Here is an 18,419-nt window from a genome sequence, read left to right as displayed (position 1 = left end):
CTACTGCCAGGATCTTTACTTGGGTTCTCTAGCCTTGGAAAGCTTTACTATATGTAATAGAAGCAGTGGTATTCTGAGTGGCAGGGAATGAAAGAATACTCGGGAAAAACAGAAATTACATGCAGGAGATTTACAGTTGTTCAGGGTGAATGATGACCTCCTCTTACTGAGCATCATAAAATGTAAGTAGAATAATAACTTGGAATTGTGGATAATAATAGATCAGAGAACAGAATTTCAATCTGGTATGACTGCAGGTCATTATTAAAAGGTCTTCTGCTCTACTGTGCATACATACTTGCTTACTTTCTCTTCATAAAGTGGTTCCTCACTTAGCATGCATGATCCAGGCCAATGAAAACATGGTTTCCTCACTTGTTGAGAACATGCATAAAGATTTTTTTCATTCCGTAGTTAATTACTATGCATGACATTTTAAATACACTTTCTGTGGTGGGAGGTCGGTCGGTATATCTTACATTAGTAAACAGATTGGAAAACTCACTGTAGTTTAGAATGTATGCAGAAACGTGGACTGTAATTCAGAGCAAGAACTGGAAGTTTTTGTTTGATTTGGATCTTCTATGGCACAACTCCGAATTATTCAGTGCTCCTGTATCTTTGCGACAGTGCTGAATATTTTTTTCCTGGATATATCTCACTAACTACATGAGTTGTTTTGCATGAGAACATTGGATGATGAACAGCATCTGTGCTTTGTAGATTAAATGGTTTCAAACAAGAGTTTTAAATGAACAGTTAAATTAACGAAAGACTGAAGAATCTCCATTTCCTATTACTTTTAAGTAAGAAGTGCCAGAATCTGTGTCCTCATCAGGATCTTTTGTTCCAGAACAGCCTGTAAAGATCTCATGAAATAGCAAACGTCTAATAGAGTGTTTTTCTTAGAAAACCTCTTTACATAAAGTGAGAACTCAGGTGGTGTTTTCCTCAATCTCTTCACTAGCAGGGAAAAATATTGTGAGGAACAGGACAAACCACCTGAGCAACACATGGTTAAGAGGCTGGTGCAGTCAGAGGAATTTTTTAATTGTTATTATTATTTTTTATCATGCAGAGATTTATTCAGCATCAGGCCTGCTGGCAATAGATGCAGTCTACCTGTTTTAAAGGGGAGGGAATGGATTCTAGCCCAGTAGTTGGTGGGTCTTGTTGAGAGGGCTTTAAACTAGGTTTGAAGGGGAAAGGGAATAAAAGCAAACTTGCTACAGATGAGCCTACGGGCAGTATGTTGAGGTTGGGAGTGAGACCAATGGCCCCGCTGAAGTGCATCTACAGCAATGTGCACAGCATGGGCTGCAAACAGGAGGAGCTAGAAGCTATTGTGCAATGGGAGAACTATGACTTAGTTGCCACCACTGAAACGTGGTGGGATCACTCTGATGATTGGAGTGCTGCAGTGGGTGGCTACCCTTATTGGGTATCATTGGAATCCACGATTCTATGAGCTTACAGAAAATAATTTGAAATGACAACTGAAGAGGCAATTATTTCTTTTGTCATAGGTTCTTTCCTTATTGGTATCATTGGATGGAAGGAAATTATTAAAACAGTAGATCTTTACAATGTCACTTACCTAATGTGTGAGTGTTTTATTCATTATGTTATGCATTATACAACTTCTCTGCACGCGTACTTAAAAATTAGTTCAGTGTTTAAACCAGGCAGAAGATGTTTGCAGTAAACACTTGATCTACTGATATTTTAATTTTTTTCCATTTTGTTTTATTTCACCTGATCAACCAGGTTTTCAATATCAGTAACATTTAATGAGCTCTTGGGAGGTTAATATAGTGAAGAAGATAAAACTCTACTTAGCAATAGTATGTATGACAGATGTGATAGTTTACAGCTACTTTTATTACCGAGCCATAGACTTCTTTTTTTTGCATTGAAAAAACTTGCTAGGATAAAATGAAGTGTTTTACTATTTACTATTAATTGTGATCAATATGGATAGATTTGGTAATATTCCTCTACTATTCATTTACAGTCAAATAATTTCTTACCAGATATTTTACTCTTACCATGCTTCCATTTCTTCTGATCTTTTTTTTTTTTTTAAAGAGAAAAATTGTGAAGCTCCTTATATAAAGATGTAAATATCATTTAATTTATTCACATGCCCATACCAGGAGAACAGAAAACAGAAATGTTCTTTCTTTTCTTTTTTCTTTTTTTTTTTTTTTTGAAAGTGATTTCACTATAAGAAAGGACTAGATAATTCTCATAGCACAGCATGACTGAGCTTAAGTTTCACTGAAGAGAATGCAGTACTAATGGCAAAAATTGGAATGTGTGAGCACAGTGTCAGTAAGCAAAGCTCTGTGAGCCATTCCTATGAGGCACATTGACTCCCAGTGTTGTCTTGCACACACCACAGACATATCCATGTACGAGACCAAGTTGGACTTTCACTTCTTAATGATGGTCTTCTTCAAGTTTGGGGTTAAATGGTACCAATGGCTGAAATGCCTTTGCCTTCTCCAGAAGCAGGATGCAACCAACCACTTCCAAACTCAGTGAGGGAATTGTAGTGTAAGCTGACTGTGAAACGTTATCTTCAAGCTCTTGAGATCTTCCTGCTCTGCACTAAGTATCCTTTGTGAATTTCTGACCAGGGCTGCTGGAAAAGTGTTTTTAGAATTCATTACCATAAAAAGCAATTGTAATTTAGGTAGCAGGTTTCAGAGTGAATTGTTATGTTTCGGTAACACATCTCAGGAGGAGGCCAAGGAAAAGTGTGTCTGGTAAGGGAAGAGAACCACCAAGAGTTGTTTGGCCTTGTTTCAATCCTTCATTCCATATAATAGCAAAAGACCAAGTGGTTGGATTTTTGTGATTCTGAGAAACAGAGAGGCTCTGACTGCAGGAATACTTTGCCCATAGGGAAAGAAAGATCAATTGCACCTCAGGCTTAGAAGTTTGGCAGATCTTCTGGACTCTGGGGATAAAGAGGCACTGCTTCATTAGCTATACCTGCTCTGCGAAGAAATGATAGAAGACTGAGGTATCAGTCAGCTTTTCTTTTTTTCCTTCTTTGAGGCATTCTCTGAGCTTTCTGAGTACCTGAGGCCAAAACCGATATTTGAAGATAAATGCCATTATACTGGTTATGTTTTGAAATTATTTGCTTGGCATTCTTCAGTCAGCTTTATCAGTTCATTAATATTAATGTAAATTAAATAGGTACTGTACTAACACTATATAATCTCATCGTAGAAGCAGTATCTTCTGATTTTTCAGTTCACAAAGATTTTACATTTACTTCATACATGACTGAAAAGTGGGGAAGAAACCAAATGAAACCAGTTTCTCCCCTTAGAATTTGGAGCAGACGTGTTCTGTGGAATAAAAAAAAAAAAGAAAAAAAAGCCCTGAAAGTTTTACTGAGGTCATGAAGCGGGATTGTAAAAAGTGCTGAAACTGCTTCTTGGGTCGTGGTTCGTTAACTCTAATTGTCACGTCTGGATTCCATCTGACGGATGATCAGGTCCTTCCTTTCTCACACCCTTTTTCTCACTGTGTTCAGGTGACCAGCTTCCAAGGTTATCTCTTTCAGATGTATTTCCAACGTTGGACCTGGGTAACAATTGTTTCTCTAAACCAATTCAGTTGTGTTTGCATGTGTCTTTTTCTTGTGGGATTTGCTTCTTTTCCTGTGTACTTCCTGTGTGGAGCATTCTTCTGTAGAGAACAGGAGCATGATTAATAAAAAGCATTTTAGATTTGGAGATTTTGTTACATAAAAGCTTTTCTACTTGACAAAACTTATTTTTGAAGGTCACTAATTCTTACATATATTGAAAATAGAAAATGTAAAAGCTTTGTCAGGTACCCACATTCTTCTGATTTCAGGCTTATTATGAGGGAGTGAAGAAGCAAGGTTTAAAATACCACCCACGTAAGACAACGACCATATAATTTATAGGATGTGGCCATCTGTGTGTTCCCCAAGTTCCTGTTTCTTTGTAGGAATTAATCATGTGCCAGAAGCAGAACATTAACTCTACAGGCAGTGGAAAAGATTTTGAGCAAGTGAAGAACATTTCTCCCTTCATTTCAAGTGGTTTATGACTGAAAGCTATGTCATGATTGTTTGGCATCTTAAGAAAATAAGTAAATGCTTTCTGACCAATGTCAAATAACATCTCTGTTTTTAGCAGTAGGTGTACCTGTATGAGCATAGAATTACTTATTTTCCCTACTGGAATTCAAATATTCCTCCCAAAAATCAGAATATTGAATTTATTTGGCAAATCTTAGCCCAAAGCATAACTTATACCTCGTCATGATAACAGAAGGAATAATCTTTCAATATAAATAGCAGCATAAATTAGAATACAATTTTTACTTTGGTACCATCCAAACCCTGAAATTCACCATTAGCAAGATACTTCCTTTCCCGTTCTTTTCTTTTGGGCCACTATTTTTAAATTGGCTTAGGAATCTTTGTATAGCTGTCCATACTCAGGCTCAGATATCTGATCCATAGAATCAAGAAAGTGAGTCCAACATATATTTGACCCCTTGCATAAATTTACAGGTAGGAAAAATATTGCATTCCCTAGAAGGATGCTGGTGCCTTTAGATGTTGTTAAGTCTAGTTTGATTTTTTTTTCTTTTTTCTATTCTCTCATCTCCATCCAATCCTCCATACTTTCTCTATAACTAACTGGTCTGAAGACCATAGAAGTATGGGCTCTTACCTTTAAAATATGTACTTTTGTTTTACAGTCTTCAAAAATACATTTACCATTCCTTCAATTATTTGTCTAATCTGTCCCTTCTCTATTTGAACTGTTACTGGATTCAAGTCTGTGTTCTTGCCTTAGCAACATGCCTTTTTCAGTGAGCTTTCTGTTTGGGCTTTGGCCTACATCACACATGGTCTAACTATGTTAACATGACAAACTACAATTGTGGCATCGTGTCTTTTTGTATGAGTGCTCTTCACCTGCCCTTGATGCAAGTAAAGTGCAATTAGTTTGTATCTCAGTAAAAGAAGTTTAAAAAACCCTCTGTTTAAGATACTCAGTTATAAGTTCATAGAGGATTAAAGCTGCCAAAAACCTATCTGCCCTGTTACACAGCAGTCTGAGCACAGATGAATGACATTTTCCACATAAATCTGCCCCCGCCTTTCTTTGTCAATGGCTGATAGCCACAAAATATACATAGAACTAAAGAGCGTAGGAATCTAAAATACAGCAGATTTTATTTGCAGGTATGTTTCCAAGACTGCAGCCAGGTCACATGAAAGTCTGCCTGAGGTCGTTTGTCAGTGATCCTAGATCTGCCTGCCCTTAAGAGGCACAGTGAAGTGGAAGCACGGTAAGAGCTGCCAGCACTCTGTGAAGGCAGAGATTGAACAAGAGCTCGTGGGAATGGGAAAGATCATTAGAGCCAAGTAGAAGTGTGAACTAATTCAGACAATCACATTTCAAGTGTTTCTAGCTACAAAAACATGTTGAAATGAGTCTCACAGTGTGCTTATGCAGGTGGTTTTACAGTACACGAAGCTGGAAGAGATCCCTGAGATCAGAGAGCCCTTCTCTTTCCATACTTTTTCAGGTATGAATTCTCCTACGTATAGAGAACTAGGAACCCTCTATCCTACAAGTAGGATAGATTGAGATAATAGATGGATTGAGATAATCCTCAAAAAGCCCATTTTCATCACCACACCCACGAATAGAGGTACAAGATATCATGATGCTAAAATTCAAAGGAAGATGTAGAATTGGTTGTCAGAAAACAGGAGATGGTGGGTTAATCTTATTTATTGCCTTCTTCTAACCCAAAATGTTTTTTTTAATCTGGAAGGGACTCCTTAAAACGTCTTGCACTCAATCTGCTGTACGTTTATCAGCAAAATTTGCCTCCCAGAGAGACAGTAACTGTGGTATACATTTGAGTTTATTAAGATAGTTGTCCAGTCCACAAGTATTACCCAACAATTCAAAAGCAACCCTGTGACTCCAATACCGATTGAGCTTAGTCCTAAAATAATATATACCAATTCTTTAGGGATTGTTGTGAAAGTCTTAATGCTCAGTACCAACTCCCACATCGTTAGTTTGAAAACACAAAGCTGTTTTGTCTTTTTTTTCCATCTTTCCATGTAGTGTTTTTCAAAAGTAGCTTATTTTCTCTGAGTTCTGCCACAAAAGGGAGTTAGTAAACTTTAGTGTCTGTGTGTGGGGAGGCAAAGGAGTAACATGAAAGCAACCTGGTAATGTTTTTGCGTGTGGTAGAAAGGAAAGACTTGCTGTAGACCTATTAGATTTCTCCTTCAGTGCAACAGGAGCATAGCTATTGCTTATATTATGATCAATTAGTGCTTGGGACTATTAATATAGTAAGTGGATAATTTAGTTTCAGTGCCTACTTCAGGTAATTATGACAAAGAAAGCGCTAACCACTAGGCAGTAATCTAAGCTGGAAGAACCATCTGTGCTGTTAAAGAATATGTGCAGAATATCATTAAAATGTAATAGGCTTCTGCTTTGGTTTGTGCTCTTGTCCAGAGAACAGGGTACAAGGCAGAAAGTCTACATTATTGCCATTTAAAGGCTTGTAGTGGAAATGCTAAGTCACAGCTTAAACCAGTGATTGAGCACCTGGGGAGAAGGCAGGGCCAACGCAGAGAAGCTCAGGTGCAAGCAATGCACTGAGTGACCAGAACAGATAGAGCCAGGGTCCACCCCTTCCCAGACCTCATTTAAGGGTTGGAAAAGGAGACGAGGCTGTTTTGCTGGAGATCCCCATCTACCTGGGGCTTTCTTGAGGTAAGCAGTTTTTCTTTCATTGTTTCTTTTTGTGTCTGTGGCTGTTGCACGTGGGCTCGTTTCCCTTTGCTGTTGCTGAGGTTTGTGCCACTCTTCTATTGTTCCTGTACTTTCTGTCGTATTATAGCATTACAAGACTGTTGGAGTTTTTTATATTCAATAATATTCGATTAAAGATATCTGAGTCCAGTGGGAATCTTGCTGGTAGGGGCACGCTTGCCCTGGAGCACTTCAGGGGATCAGTTCTACAGGAAAAGCAGGGCACGTTTTCATAGCAGGGTGTCTGGAAAGAGCCAAGCAACGAATGTCTCCTGCTTTCTAAAGAACCCTCCAGGTTTTATTTAAAAGGAGAAGTAGCAAGATAGACATCAAGGCTACTCGCTGTGGTGTTTTAAAAAGAGTGAATTTTCTTAAGTTAGGTTGTTTGCATTACTCTGTTGAGTAGACATTGCTATGAAATCACAGAGCCCTGTATTAGGCAGGCAGATTGTGCCTCCAGTGCAGCCCAGATGGGTCTTATGGACAAGCATATAGTGAGATTTGGGACCCAATTACTGTGAGTGGTACTGTTTTACCAGGTGTAGAAGCATGGGATGTATTGGATCTGCCCTAAAGGTGCATCTTCCTTAGTGTCTTCTCTAATAGTCACCATCAGCAAATACCCAGATAAAGAGTTAGAGAAACAGGCAGGAATAGAGAGACTCTTACACAAGGCATCCTGTTCTCATGAAGTTTAGGAAGGTCTCATGTTTTTAGGAACCACTTTGGTGTGCTAAGCCCTGTTACCTGCAGCTGACATGTTCATCTCTGGGGTCAGGAACAGTTAAAGGAACTAAGTCTTACTTCAGGTATGATCTCAAACTTTTCTAGGTTTTTTTTTTTTTTGAATAGTCTTCATTCACCTATTTCTTTTTTGGCATCTATACCTTTAAAGATTTGGACACTCCTGGAGACTAGAATTGCAGACAAATTAAATTGATCCAAAAGAGACGTCTAAAATTATTTCAGATTCAATTCATTCTTCTACTAAACTAATCATCAACTGCCTGAAAACTTTCCCCTCTACGGCCATGTCTGTACTGCTTTACAGATGGATGAGTTTCACCATTTCCCATAGCTCAATCCAGCATAGGCTCTACTGCTGCTAAAAAGCTGCACCATGGGTGGTCCTATACAGTTTTTCTTTGAATGCAGTGCCAAATGCCCTATGTTTCAGATATGCAGGGATAGTTCTGCAACAAGATACTCCTTCAAGCCTCCTTGAGTCTTGGAATAGACAGATAGATGTAACTGCATCTATACGTACTATAGAGAGGAATATTAAAATCAAAAACTCCTTTCAGATTAGCAAGACAATTCTCTACCATTCTAAAATGGTTTATTTTAAATGGTGAAAAGGTCCTCTTGCATTAATCTTAATCATCTTCTAGGTGTAATATTGGTTTTCAATATATGTTTTCTTTCTACCTTTAAGACTGGAAGTTCTTTCTCTGACTCTGAACCGCGTAAGTTTTTATTTTACTGACTTGTGAAAAGGACAGTCTTTGACATAATTGTTTATGCCATCACATTGGGCAGACCAACAACAACAAAAACTTCCTAGAATGTACTATTCTACTGGTTTATTATTAGAAAATATTTGCCTTTCACATATAGAATCACAGAATTGCTCAGGTTGAAGACCTTAAAATCAAGTCCAACCACAACCTAACCGTCCTACTCTAACTCTGACAGCCCTCTGCTAAATCATGTCCCCGAGCTCCACATCCAGAATGTCAGAATATGAATTCTGACAGTCTTGTTCCTCCTGGAAAAAATTAGATACTGAACTTTGAAACGAAGTTAGAAGGCTAAGAGTCATTACCAAGATGGAGAAGAGAGTTCCTTCCTCACTGAGGGAAGGTTAAATGTTACTTCCCCTTGTTTCCTTCTGCAGATCTAACAGCGTTGCTAAGATCTTTGATTTCCCCTGTAAGAACAAGTGTATAGCCAAGTCTTTTTATTTCTGAAATCATAATTTGTAAGTTTTGTAGGTATCATACAGTGAGGATTGATGAAGCTGTGATATTTCCCTGGAGGTGTGTGGTAAACCTTACCAGGTAATGCAGTGTTTTTCTATTTGAAACTTAGTTCCTAGTATATTGTAAAGAAAATTCAGGTTACATAATTAAATCCTTTTTCCTTGGTGACTTTGTTCTCCAGTGAAATCAGATTTAAATATTGGCATAAAAGTATTCTCTCAATTTTACTCTTATTATTACATTGTGTATTACTCTGTCCCTCAGTCTCTTCATTTTTTAAAGCAGTAGCTGATGTACAGTGTTAATTGTTCCCTTTGGTTGGACTTGAGCAGATGTGGCTGATGTCGCTGTTCCAGAAATAATCTGTTCTTTGTAAATGTGTGATCATTGAGCTTGCTTGAGCCTTTATTTTTACAAGAGGGATAGAAGGGAGCGTGCCTGCCGTTTTCCTTGTAACTTTATGACCTTGCAAGGCTTACCAGCAGTTGTTAATCAAGAGAAATTCTTATAAGAGAAATTGTGGACATATTTAATATTTTCAATATGTTATGTATTAGGAAAGTTAAACATGTCCTAAACGTTTCAGAAAAATAACAAATCCTTAGTTGTAGTTGCCATTAGACTTACCACTGCCCAGTACGTTAGTACTCAAATTATAGAGATTTACAGAGGAATCTTCAAATCTAGCAAATGATAAAAACGGGACGCTTGTAGTCACTGTTCTTAAATATCAGGGTTCAAAAATGTATTAAAAATAAGCAGTTGCATTCTCATGTGCTTTTTTTGTTGACTTGCTGATGCAGATCCCACCTTGCATCTCGCACTCCACGTGAGCATTCACTTAGAGCACAGAGAAGCAGTCAGTCCCTTTGTACGTGGCACATGTGCATTGTGTACTGTTGGCATGCTCCTATACCCTGTCCACAGGCACAAGTCATCTGGCTGCCTGAATGAAATCAGGTGTTTTGAGGAATGTCATTTATTTTCATTTCAGCAACTGATAAAATTCACAGTTTAGTGTAAAAGCCCATTTTGGGGGGGCTTTACATGTATGATTGCTTTTCTTTATGGAAATAATGTACATTTATAGTTAAGGAGAAACTGATGCTAAGGGATGGGGAGTATTTCTTGCTTGTATCTTCTTTACTGTCTTGTCATTTGGATTGCGCTGTGTGAATGGAGCAAAATGGTTATTTTATTCCTCTGAAATCCAATTTGGGTGTATGAAATCAGGTTTCAATAAAGCAAAAATCTCCTAAGTCAATAACTCCTCTGCACACACCTCCATTTGGAGTAGATTGTCACACTATGGAGAGCTGAATGGCGAGACAGGCGTTTGTTTTAATCTTTAGGCTTGGAATTTCTGTTGTAAAAGACACTGCTGAGATAAAGGCTTCCAGGAAACCGTGTGTTGTTTCTGGTCTTTGTGACATAATTCTTCTGTAAGCAGCACAGCTGGTGGTTCGTGATGACTAGAGAACTCCCTCCAGTGGGAGATTTATTGCATGAACTCTACTTGAAACCGTACTCTTCTGACTGTCTGTTTGGTGGCAAATGCATCATAAGCTATTAATGTGCCTTGCTTCCTTTTACCTTTCTGCGATAAATCTGTTATCTTTTATGTTTCTTAAAACAAACCTCTGTAAAGCATGTTGTGGTTTGGTTCATGAAAGGGATACAGGGCAAATAGTTAAAGGAATTAAAGTCAAAGCTTACCTATGTGTGAGAGAACCAGAATAAAGCAGAGAGCTACTTTATCACAGGTCCTGCTTATGGAAGAGAGCAACAGTGGGGCATGAAAATGATGTGGCTTTAGCCTTTTCTGAAGGGGCAGCTGGAAAAACATGCTGCAAGCTCCTTCAGGATGTCAGAGCTGTGACAGATCTCCAGGCTGCTAGCATTCTCATCTATGTCCTGTATCTCTGGTTTTGCCAGATGTTAACCTGGGGACTTCTAATTGCAAAGAACAAAATGTAATGTTGACAAAAATGCTTTTCTGAACATGTAATGAATAGATCCTTGATCTTGCAGTAAGTTTTCTGTAGGCTATTGAAGTAGTTCCAGAAGCTGCTGTGATACTTAGTGTAAAGATGATACAAGCTTTTTTTTTTAATTACATTTTGTTGTTCCATGCTCCTTAGCGTTATGATTTGGAAATAGGAATCTTTTGACAACAAAGCAGGCAGTGGGCAGGTTTCAACTACAGGAATTTCCTTGTGACACTTCTAGGGAGGCACTTGGGCATTTTTCATCAGTGTCCGTCTTCAATATGATGATGTGTTTTTATGCCATACTTATTCAGTGTCCTTCTTCAAGTATCTCAGTTGTTGCGTTACTGGGAATTTATCTTGCTGGATTCTCATTTTTCTTTCAGAACAGGGGAGCCCCCACAGCTCCAAGCCATCTGCTTACCTTTTTCACTTACAAATGGGCTTTTGAAGGAAGGTGTTATGTTTACGTTTTCATGCACTACTGTGTTAGGATAATCTCACAGAACCTCCTTTTTCTGATGGAGGGTAACTGTCTTTGAACAGAAGGTATGCATGCCTTCCCTTACTTTCCAGCTACATTTATTTATATTTCAAGTTTGCCCCAGTTTACTGTGCACCTCTGCTCTTTCCTCCATTGAAAAGGCAAATATTAAGCTGATGTAAGCTACTCCTTCATACTGAGGTACAGCTTTATGTTGCCACACCTCTGTGTAAGACATTGGTTCCCATCAAGTCATTGAAAGTTCTGTGGTGCACTGAGATCTGTTGTCCGAGGAAAGAATAATACAGTTGAAGCATTTCCTAATAGTATTTGGAACAGTCAATTACTCTATACTTTGTTGCTTATTAGAATCAGCCAAATATGAGAATTTCTTGTTGTGAGATGTACAATGTCATGATGAAATACTGTAAAACAGGGCCAGATGGTTTTTTAGGGAAGTTTCCCATAACAATTGTGCTAGAAGCTTAAGAAATATGTTACAATGTTTCTGTTCCTCACTTTCCTCGTTGTAAGCCAAGAATTGAAATATACGTGCTGTGGTCTTCACTGCAGGAAAAACAAACATAATGCAAGATATAAACATGGTAGTCAGATGCTAGAACTGCAGGAGGACCCTGCCTGAACTAAAGGGTTATTGCACTGGCAGAGTATGCATGAATTGCTCTCACTGCAGTGCTGTCCAAGGGCCCTGGATACAAGATGCTTTGAGCATAGCTCTAACCTGGATTATGGGAACTACCCTGCTGAGCATCCTTGGTCAGCAAGACATTTGGCACCCAGGAACTGTCACGGCAGGACTCTGTTTTAACACACTGCTCAGGAGAAGTTCTACTTTCTGTTTGCAATCTGAAAGCATAGGTGTGGGGATGAAAAGAGGACAAGTGAAAAGTTCTGCAGTTTTGACGCAAGCAAAATAGTGCCAGAGGTATTTGCACTCTGTCCCTGTAGTAGATTGCAGTGGAAGCTGAGGGCAAGGCCTTGTCCTTGCATAATCCACTTTGCAGGCATAAGTTTAAAATCAAACAATCCCTTTCTATTTCTATAAGACACGTATTAATTATAAAGATGTGAACCAGTGTCTAGTTTTCAACTTCATGTATGTGCAAAATGGCCCTGCAAGTGTTTCCTTGTTGCCGTGGGGATTGCACACCTTGTATCACATCTCTCTGGTCCTTGTTGGAGCACGAGGAGATGCTGTTCTTGCCGTGTTCCTACCACTGACGTCTCTAAGGAGAAACTGTTTGCATGCATTCTGTCTAAATGAGGTCAGTTCTCATGACAACCAGATTTTATCTGCAGATTTGTTTTCTGACACTTTCTCCTTCTGTGTAGAAATTAAGTGAAATCCAAGGCAGCAGAAGGTTAAGGAAGAAAAGTGAATTGGAATGCAGGCTGCAAACATGGTGACGCTTTTTGCTTTTCTTGTGGATTCCCAGTTTTTTACAAATTATTAAGCAGCTTGAAGTTTTATGACAACACGTTAAGAACAGCAGTGTCACTCGGCAATAGATCTGTTACAGGCAGAAACCAAACCAATGCTGGGTAAGTTATCACCAGACAGCAGAAATCAGCAGCTATACTGCTGGATGTCTTACTTCAGTCTCTTCTTCCTTTCCTTCCCCTTGCCTTCGGTGGGGCAGGGGTGAGCCATCCCACAGGCAGCAGGGGAGAGGCTGTGCTCTGTTGGTGCCTGCCAGCACCCGCTATTCCCACTCTGCACCAGTGCCCAGCAAGGCTTCCTGCCAGCAAGGGATTAGAGGCATGATGATGACTGTGATAGCAGTAGGCCTGCTACAAGGGAATTATCTGCTGATAGTGTGAGATTATGTTAACGCTCCTTTGGAGGTCTAGCATGGCATTGAGGTGATTTTTTTCCCCTTGGATTTGAAAACCTTTTGAATGGAAGAGAGGCAACACCTACGAGTGTTTTTGCTCTTACGAAAGAGAGTGAAGACTTGGCCTCAGACTATTAAAAACAAACATTTACCTTCATTACGAGAACATCCCCAGTTACGCCAGCCTGAATGTTTTATAGCACCTCAGAACATGAAGCAGAGCTGTTGCTAGGAAAAAAGGCTTCCCTTGCAGAAAACAAGCACTTATTCATTGAGAGGTTTCTTACAGAACTGCTCTCAGCTGTCTGGCATGGTGAACATACAGAGCTGTAACAGTTCTTGGTCTTATACCTTAGCACAATTTATGTGTTTGTGGCTTTTATCAATAGCTTTCCTCATTGCATTCTGCACTTTGGACAGTATTCTTAAAGGTCAAGTGTTGTGAACTATAAGTCTACCATCAAGATCAAACACAAAACCTATGTAAATCAACTATTAGTAAAAAAAAAAAAATAAAAATATGCAAAGTACTGTATTTGATTCAGATTATTTCATTTACCTTCTTTCTTGCCATGGGGGTCACTGTAGATAGATGCCAAGGTGAACAAGGAGAAAATGACAAAAGCCAGTAAGATGAAAGCTACTTCCAGGTTTGTGAAGGGCAGCTCCATGAACAGTTACTGCTTCACCTAGGGAAAAGTGTAAACGTTGGCTCTGCTGGCTCTGGAAAAGGACTGCTCCCATAGAGTAATTATGTCTTTCGTCAGAAGGATACTTTATCCTGGTCAGACTGGTTGAGTAACTTCAGCAGGTAGGGGAACAATACCGTTGCCTCATGCAAGAATGCAAATTCAAGCCCTTTTAGTACGCAGTCCATACAGTTGCTCCAGGAGACATTTACAGTTTGCTATCGCTGTCAGGAGAGCTGTTACTGAAGTAATGCTGTGCTTAGCTGGATTCTATTTACTGTTGTATATCTGTATTCTATTTTTTATATATATTCTATGCAATGTATACATATTTTAGCATAGTAAACAAATGCTTATTAAAACAACAAATATCAGCAGGACAGCATAGATTTTCTTCTCAGTAAAACTTGAGTGTATACACAAACTACTTTCTGCGTAGTGGAAAGTTTGCATGAGGTGAAGCCCCAACCAGTAGTTGGTCAGCAGATTCTGAAGTCAGTGGAACTCTGAAGCATTTAGTTTCTTACAGGATTTAAGTCTAAAAGCAGCATCTGCAGAAATCTGAAAACCAAGGAGTACATTTGTACAGAGAAGTTGTGGGACATCGGAAGCAGATCAAGAAATCAAACCAGTTCACAATAAAAAAAGGAAAGCTGGCACTTACTGATCGCCAGGAATTGGTTGCTTATGTTCCATTGGGGTTTCCTCAGAATCATACCAGTTTAAAAAAGCCATTCAAGATCATGGGCCGAGTCACTCACGTTCAGCTGGGTTTAAACGCACCTTGTTTCCCTGTGGCTTTGTGGTTGCTACCTTCCTCCCGACAGGTGCTGCAGGCTGCCAGGGGCAAATGGTGAAAGTACAAGGAGGAGGCACAGAGCTCAGGAACTTTTTTCCTGTAGCTGCCTACAGGATGCGGGCAATGTGCAGGCAGGGTGAAGCACAGGTGTTAGAACAGTGCTGCCTGCGCAGTCAGGACTGAAGGATGTCTGTTGTAAAACATGTTGAATTTAAGCCCTAGTAAAATATTAACGTAATCGTAATCAAGATTACTGTAAGAAACCCAGCTCAGTGAAGGTATGAGTAAGAACTTCAAAATTCAGATCCATGCTGATATAAATGGTGACTCTTAGTTATATCACTAAGAAACCATCCTGTGCAGGTGCAGTTACATGAGAAGTGATCCTTTTGAAGGATCTTTCTGATTGCTTTGTGAGTTATTCTGAATACTTTTGATATCCAAGAGACAGATTTTGTTCACTGTCAGAACTGTGAAAGCACAAATAGCATTTACACACACTAAAGCATCAGTCGTCTCCAATTGTGTTAGCTACTTGTTAGTTAAAGTGGATTTCCAATCTATCAAATTTTAATGTTCTGATTATTATATTGTTTCAAAATACATGTGTTTTGAGGTACTAAGGCTTACCTATCTTATTCCTTAAGTTAAAAATCATTTATTCCAATCAGAGCTGAGATTACATCTGTGTGTTTTGTGAATAATGTTATTGACAGTCTGTGTGCCTGCTTTTCCTGTGCAATAGGTAACACTTAGGCATCTGCCTGAATTTAGAAATGAATTCAAAACTGACAGCTGTTCCCATACGCAGAGTCAAATTCTTCCTTTATCCCGTATGTCAATAAAGGTGATGAATCTTTCCTGTACTTCTTGATAGACAGTAGTTAAGTGCAATTAAAGAAGTGTCCTAATTTCTCCAAGTTTTCTACAGCTGTTGAGGTTTTTTGATACAATACCCTGTGAGTCAGAATCTAAGCTGATATATTTTGTATAGTGGAATATATATTTATGTATTCATTTATTTAAGTGATATTTTGACATCACTTAGTAGTTAAATATCGATCGTAGATCTTAGACATTAGGCATGACAGGAAAACATTGATCAGAATAGCCATACCTAAAAGAAAAAGGCTGAGATTTTGATGATGGTTGGTAATGCTTTTAAAAGTTGTGAAGTCAGTGAAAGTTGTTGGAATTTAACCTCTTTAGCCATCTAATATATCCCGTTTTGCTCCGTTGCTGCTTGCTGTACCTGTTTACTTGGTTTCCACATCTTTATGCTTGGGTATAAGCAGAGCTATCTGCTGGTGTTGAGATATTGTTTCACTCTTATTGATAACTGTGGGTGAGAAGAGTCCCAAACACTAAAAAATGGTCTAGAAATATGTGACTTCGTATTCGTTTGTTCTAAATTAGGACAATTTTAATAGCAAAAATATACAGGTGACCATAATGGTGTAATTTGCTTTAATATTAAAAATCACAATACATTATCATAAGTTATTAAACCACAGTGTTCATCTACTTCTACAGTGTCCACTGAGAAAATACCTTGTCTGTCTTCTCATTTCAATGGAGACATGCTCTATGAAAGACCAAAATATTCTTCCTATGTTTGTCATGAACAGAGAGTGTAACATTTGTTAAAAATAAGCCTATTCCCCATATTGAAGCCTTACCCAGTACTTTATGAAAGCTTTACATACGGACCAAGTCTGGTCAGGTACCTACAAGGAACGCAGAGAGTTAACCTCTGAACTCTTTCTGTGTTGTGTCTGAAAGACTGACACCTTCACTTTCGAGCGCTTAAAAATTGAAACTACTCAGCAAACTGGGATTGAGTGCTAGAAGTTGTGAATGAATGAGTTCCACGTGCTCACATTTCTTTTAATGCAGGTAACATTGTGGAAAGCTAATGCATTTGTTCAACTCTATGAATTCTTGTATAAAAATAAGGGCTTCGTAAGTCCTTTATTTCGTGAGCAATATGATGTGCAATTATTTTCTATAAATCTCCAAGTGCCTAAGCCACCTTTAAAGCTCAGTTTTCTTTCAGACTTAAAAATCATCCTGCAGAGCCAGAAAACAAACTCATCAGGTTTTCCTAACTGCATTAATTACCCTGTTTCACCATAGGAAGCAGGAATGCCATTAGATGTTTCAGGAAAGAAAAGGGGTTAAAGAGAAAAAGGAAAAATAGAAAAAAAAAACTTCAAGAAGAATGAAGTCAAAAGCAACCAGTGTATTTGGCATCATCAAACGACAGGGAAAATGTAATTATTTAATTATCCATTCTAATTAACACGTAGCTAATAAAATGACTGGTGTTTTAGTGTGTACAAATGCTATTTGTGTTTTTCAGGGAGCTGCCTGCCAGTTCAGCAAAACAAAGCATTCATAATGAACCTGACTTTCCCATGTGAATGTCATCAATGAAAGCAGACTGTAGGGAGCTGGATAGATATGAGGAAAATAAATGGGGCAGTGTGGGAAGAAGTGTTTGTGGTTACAAAATGAAGAGAGAGGTTGATACCTTTGTAGAGAAATTGGACCAGCCTTCGCTGTTATTGAGTGCTTCAACAGAAACTGCTGAAATTACCCCCATTTGAGATACAGCTGCTGACACTTTACTGAAGACCAGCGAAACGGATGTTTGTGATCAATTTTGATGGCTTTGGAAATCCCATTAATTTGGAAAAAATAGGGAAGTTGAAGATGAGTTTTGAAAGGATGTTTAAAAAATATATTGAGCTGCATTTATAAAAACACTTCAGAAACGTATAAGAAATAACATGCCTCACAATTTATTGCTCGTCGGAGAAGGGGAAACAGAGTCAGAGCCAGAACTGGTTTTCAGTGTTTGTATAATGCTCCTTTACGTGTCTTTTTCAGTAAAATTGGAGGGAAATAGTTTAATGACTGGATTCTCCATTATTTTGTTTTCTCAATTAAGTTCTGTCCCCACTGGGAACTTAAGAAAGCAGATCTGATAGACCGATGTGGGTTTCACTTGGATTTCACCAGCTCTGTAGCAAGTTCCTCCACAAAAATGCTTGTTGACTTGAGTGAGATGACTGAGAAAATGAGGAAATAACTAGTGAGGGGTAAATGTATGTGAATTACATGGCCATAGAAAAGATGAAAGAGAAATGTGAGGCTGAGAATTTGAAAAAAATCAGCATTTCTTGAAGCAAGACTTTTTAACTTCAGATGTTAGACAAAGGCAGAACTGAGATTAGAATAAGAATTATGTGGGAGCTGCAGAGAATGAAATCCATCACTGTAAGTCTTACTTTTCCTCCTTTTTGCTCTTTTTAAAAGCTCTACATGTGATTTTCTAGTCTAGGTTGCTAATTGATAGTAAAAAGAAATTGGTGTGTTTCTAGCTTTTTGACAGGAATCATAAAATGAAATGATAGAAAAATGAGAACATGGGACGGGTAGAAATACAAAGCAGACACATATTTTACATACCAACGTGCTTGTTCTGTTGCTGGGGAGTATGCTGGCAATGAAGTGGAAATACCCTTTGTGACAGTACTTGTATTTAATGTGGGTTCCTAGTGTTTCTGCAGAGGCATCCCCCCTCACACACTGACACTGCTGTCAGAGCTGTTGTTGACTTCTGAAACTGGCCTGTGCACTTGACCCTGTAGATAATGCGCTCAACCCAATAAAGCCTTAGAAAATCAGCAAAGGCAATATGCAAACTGCAAGAAAAAGAATAAATCCATTTTAATTAAAGTCTAGTTCTTTAACAGGCAGAAATT

The sequence above is a fragment of the Lagopus leucura genome, unplaced genomic scaffold, assembly GCF_019238085.1.
Source record: "Lagopus leucura isolate 7727_CA_CO unplaced genomic scaffold, USGS_WTPT01 Super-Scaffold_100004, whole genome shotgun sequence".
Taxonomy (NCBI): domain Eukaryota; kingdom Metazoa; phylum Chordata; class Aves; order Galliformes; family Phasianidae; genus Lagopus; species Lagopus leucura.
Note: the sequence above shows the minus strand (reverse complement) of the source record.